Source organism: Elephantulus edwardii, unplaced genomic scaffold (assembly GCF_000299155.1).
Source record: "Elephantulus edwardii isolate Elephantulus edwardi_28Jun2011 unplaced genomic scaffold, EleEdw1.0 scaffold00099, whole genome shotgun sequence".
Taxonomy (NCBI): domain Eukaryota; kingdom Metazoa; phylum Chordata; class Mammalia; order Macroscelidea; family Macroscelididae; genus Elephantulus; species Elephantulus edwardii.
This window is the reverse complement of record NW_006399849.1, coordinates 11,479,910-11,484,731: the sequence shown is the minus strand read 5'-3', so window position 1 is coordinate 11,484,731 and position 4,822 is coordinate 11,479,910.

The following is a 4,822-nucleotide window of genomic DNA, read 5'->3' as shown; positions in this document are numbered from 1 at the left end:
GGCTTGAAATATACATGTACACTAATATTCAGTGGTTTTTTTCCTAATACAGGTAAATAGACATAAATAACCTCAATAATATAATAGTAAAACCAGATAACATAATTAGGAAAGGATGGATTCTTAGTCTTCTTTTCAGTATTATTATTGTTATTATTATGTGCCATGGTGTCCAGTATGACTCATTGCTACCCTCATTGCTACCCTATTCACAGTAACTCTGAATTCTGGTCTATCCTGAGCCAGTCTCACTGTCCCTGATACACCTACCTTCATTTCACCAGTTATTTGGTCAATCCTTCTCATCTGGAGTCGTCTACCCCTGTGCTGTCCATCCATCGCTCTTAACATGATGTCCATCTCCAGTGTGAGCTGGAGTCAAAATCCTTGCCTCCAGGGAGCAGCTTAGTTTCGCCCTCTAATTTGTGTATTCGTAAGTTTGAAGGCAAACATATGCAAAGGCCTTTGACTGTGTGGATCATGACAAGTTGTGGTTGACAGGAGGTGCTATTCCTTAAAGAAGGACATGGTAGAGGGTTGGCGAAGAAGAAGACCCTCAGTCAGGTAGATTGATACAATGACATTTGCAATGGACTCTTGTGTGTCAGGAAGTATGAGGCTCACGCATGTTAGAACAGGGTTCAGATCTTTTGTTCATAGAGTCACTGTGAGTCATACTCACCTCAATGGCACCTAACAACAACAAGTTTGAAGGAGACTTGGTGGTATAATGCTTAAGCATTCAGCTGCTACTAAAATGTAATGGTTTGAAACCAGTCAGTGCTCCATAGGAGAAAGACATGGCAATCAGCCTCAATAAGGACTATAGCCTTGGAAATTCCAGGCAGTGGTTCTACTGTGTCATATGGGGCCACTAAGAATCAGAATTAACTCAATGACTATAGATTTTATTTAGAGCACTCTTAAATTGGGGGTTTTGTTGTGTTATTTATTTTGTCTTTTTGAGTTGCTGTGTTTTTGTTTTTTTGAGATTTTTTTTTTTTTAAGGGAGGTTTTTGGTGGCCTAGAAGCAGGAGTGGCATCCACTTCCTAAACAACATGCCTCTGGAAACTCTATGAACTTTGATAAATGTCAATAGTTGTAGAGGAGCTTCAGGCTTTTTGTTCACAGGGTTGCAATGAGTCGTGCTCAACTCGAAGACAATCAACAACAAGAACAACAGAGGTAAGAAGACACATCTCCTAATCAATTTACAGCTTCTAAAAATCTGCTGGAAGGTCAGCTATGAGTTGGATTCAGTTTGATGGTATATAATAGCATAAGTCTTTATAATTTAAATTTTAATTACCATCTTGTTTAACAACTCACTCACTAACTTCCTGAAAATTTAACAATCACAAAGCAGTACAAGCCAAATGTAACATATCATCAGTCCTTTTTATTCCTGAGACCTCCCTTGTTTTCTCACTCTGATTTCAGAAACAATAACAACAAAAGTGTCTAATTTGTCCAACCTATTGACCAAATTGCTCTACATTATTTGTGACCAAAAGAATATGGACTACTTGAGGTGTCTGTGAAGAGTATTGAATATGAACTCCCGAAAGGACAGGTCTATCTTGGAAGAATGCAGCTAAATTTCTCCTTTGAGGTAAGGATGGTGCAGAATGGAGCAAAGTTTCAATCTAACATCCATGGGTCACTATGACTAGAAGTCAACTCCACAGCACCTAATAGCAACAACAACTGCTAGCTAAAGTGGAGTCCATGGGTGGTGATAATGATTAGCATGTTTGACTGTTAACCAAAGCTTGAGAGTTCAAGTACACCCAGAGGAGTCTTAGAAGAAAGGCCTAATTGATCTTCTTCTAAAAACCAGCCAGCATTGAAAACCCAACAGGACACAAAAAAACCAGCCAGCATTGAAAACCCAACAGGACACAATTACACTCCAACACATACAGGTTCAATGTGGATGGGAATCGACTCAGTAGCAACTGGTCTTGCCAGCCAAAGTAGAGTAGGATACTTCTCATCTAAGAAAAAAGGTTGAAACTCCCACCTCTGAAGGCCAATCTCTCCCAGGCTAGTTAGCTTTATTTATTTAATCTGTGCCTTTTTCCTTGGCGTTTTCTGCTATGGAAAGCCTACCCATGTCATGCTACGGTCTCTTTAAATATCTCCGCCAGCTGAAAAATGTTTAATCAGCTGATCAGAGCATCTAACCCCGCAAGACTTCAGAAGGAGGATGTTAAGACTCACAATCTCCTGCCCCATTCCCAGGAGCCCTGGATCATTTTGTGAAACTGCCAGGGTGGAGCCCTGGCTTGTCCCAGGAGAGGAAGTGGCTCCAGGAATGCCAGATGTGGCATTCCCACAGCACCCGGCCGAAAGGCACGTCTCTCCCAGGGCGCAAAGCAACCTCTGCAGAAACCCAACCCCGGACATTTGCAAAATTTCCACAGATCAGGGAGGACCCAGGCTGCACAGGATGACAAATAGAACTGTATGCAGGTCGGATTCTCCCACCCACCTCCTTCGTTTCCTTCCCCCAGTGTTTGGAAAAACTGCCTACAGAGTTATTCCAAGTGTTTTGTTCTGTTCCCCTCACCTCCTCCTCAAGCCTCTAATCTCTCTTTAAAAATACTATTGAAAGGGAAACTGATATTGTTTGCTAGCAGCCAAGGAGGGTGGAAATGGCCAGGAAAAGTCTTTCCGGGGCACCTAGATGGAAGCCACACACCAGATGGGGAAGGGTTTGGATAGCCAGCCGTGTCCACCACTTCGACCCTCTCAGTGTCCTGCAGCTTGGAAAATAAGAGGCCAGCTCAAGTAAAACTGCTCTGTGTAAAAGCTGGGTGTGGGACGAGGGTGCTGGAGAGACGGGGAAGGGGAGGGGATGACATGGATGGTTGGAAAGGGTGAGAGGGTTAGAAGTGGGGACTCAGCAAGAGAAATAAAATCTGTGGTTAATCTTCAACCTTCTTTAATGTATGCTGCCTCAAGGGGGGCTGAGCTGAACCCTGCAGTTCGGCATCCAAAGTTGATTAAAAACCTGAAATTTTCCATAATTGGACCTCATTAATGAATTCCTCAAGGTCCCAGGGGGCTCTGAAGAGGTAAAACAAGGGTCTGGGGAGATGAGAGCAACAGGAGGTTGTAAGATTCCGAACCGTGGAGTTAATTCCACTTAATCAGCTTGGAGAAACTCTGCATTCACAACAAATCCCTTGGATGCACTGAACCCTCCTGCCTTGTCAGCAGTGCTGCGTTTTCTCTCATTCTGTTCACTCTTACATTTTAACCCTATTTCCAGTGTGGATAAAGTGCTGCCCACAAGTTATGCATGTTAGCTCCTAAGGAACCATGCTCCTCTTTGCTCCTGAGGACACATGCTGTCCCTAGTGGAGACAGGATTCCAGTGGCTTGGAGGTGGAATGGTCGCCACCTCCACCCCTCCTGTTCATTTTGCCATCCTCCGTCACTCAGGACTCCTTCCCTTACCCTTTTCCTTGTTCTTGTTATTGTTATGTGCCTTAGAGTAGGAATCAACTTAAAGCTTACCCTCCAGCGGGTTTTCAGAGACTGTAAATTGCCCACGAGGAGAATGTTTATCTTTGTCCCTCTGAGGTGGATTCTAATTTTATGCCTTTGGGTTGGCAGCACAGCTTCTTACTCACATGGCCCCAGAGCTCCTTTTTCCTTATTGTTGTTGTGTACCATGGAGTCAGAACTGACCTTTAAGTGACCCTTGAGTGGGTTTTCAGAAGCAGTAGGTTGCTCAGGAGAAGATTGCCCATCCTTCTTCTCCTGTGGAGCAGCTGGTGGATTCAAACCACCTGCCTTTTTGGGATTATAGTGCAACTTGGTTGTTAACTTGATGCTGAATTTGCACACAATTCCAAACCCTGAATAAAGATAGTAGCAGGTGCTTGCTGTCACAACAAATGTTTAGCAAACGTGGTAAGAGGCAACTTTGGTCCATAATGTACTTTACTTTCCTTTAATATAAATTATTGTAGGCTGAAAATGACCAAAGGTATGGAGGGAAATTAAGATGCTGAGGGTCAGAAATATGCCCAAACTGGTAAGTCAACCTCTGAATGGGAAAGTTCTAGAATCATGTGCAGTATTTCACCACAGTTTCTCAAGATGTCTTCTGATACCATCTGTCTTGAAATTTTCCTGTTTCCTCTTCTGGTGCATTTCAGTGAGAAGAGTAATCTGACCTCTGTGGCTTAGAAGTATCAACCTCCATTCCTAAAGATAAGGTTTGAGGTAAGTCGTCTTGATTGCTGAACTCAGCCCTGTCATAGGTAGAGAGTCTTCAGAGATGAATCTTTCATTCTGCAGGCTAGGACTGAGCTGCAGAGGAAAAGGAGTCGAGATGAAGGAAGAAGAAAGGAAGCTTCAACTTAGAGAAAGTGTAAACCAAGGAGGTAGTCATAGCACAGCTGCAGTTATCACCTTCCTGCACCCACCCTCACCCACACCCCAGATGCAGGATGAAGAGGATCACAGGAGACAGTCTCTTTTCCAACTGCTTCTGTTCTCACCCCACTGGACTGAATTTAAGAATGTTTCCTTCTTTCAATTCTTTATCATTCTTTCATTAACCCTTACATTCTTCCCTCCCATGGTCAATGCAGAAAACTAGTAAGTCTCTTCGGAGTCTCCTTTCTTACCATTAGAGAGACAGCTCAGGTGCTCCAATGTTGCCATCATTTAATTAGTGAGCTCTTAGATGAGTGCATGCTCTTTCTCTTGAGGGCCTCCTTTGTGTTCTTCAGACAGTGAAAGAGTGGCAAAGAAAAGAACATTCTTTTGTGTGGCAAATACAATGTGTATTATAAACAAGTA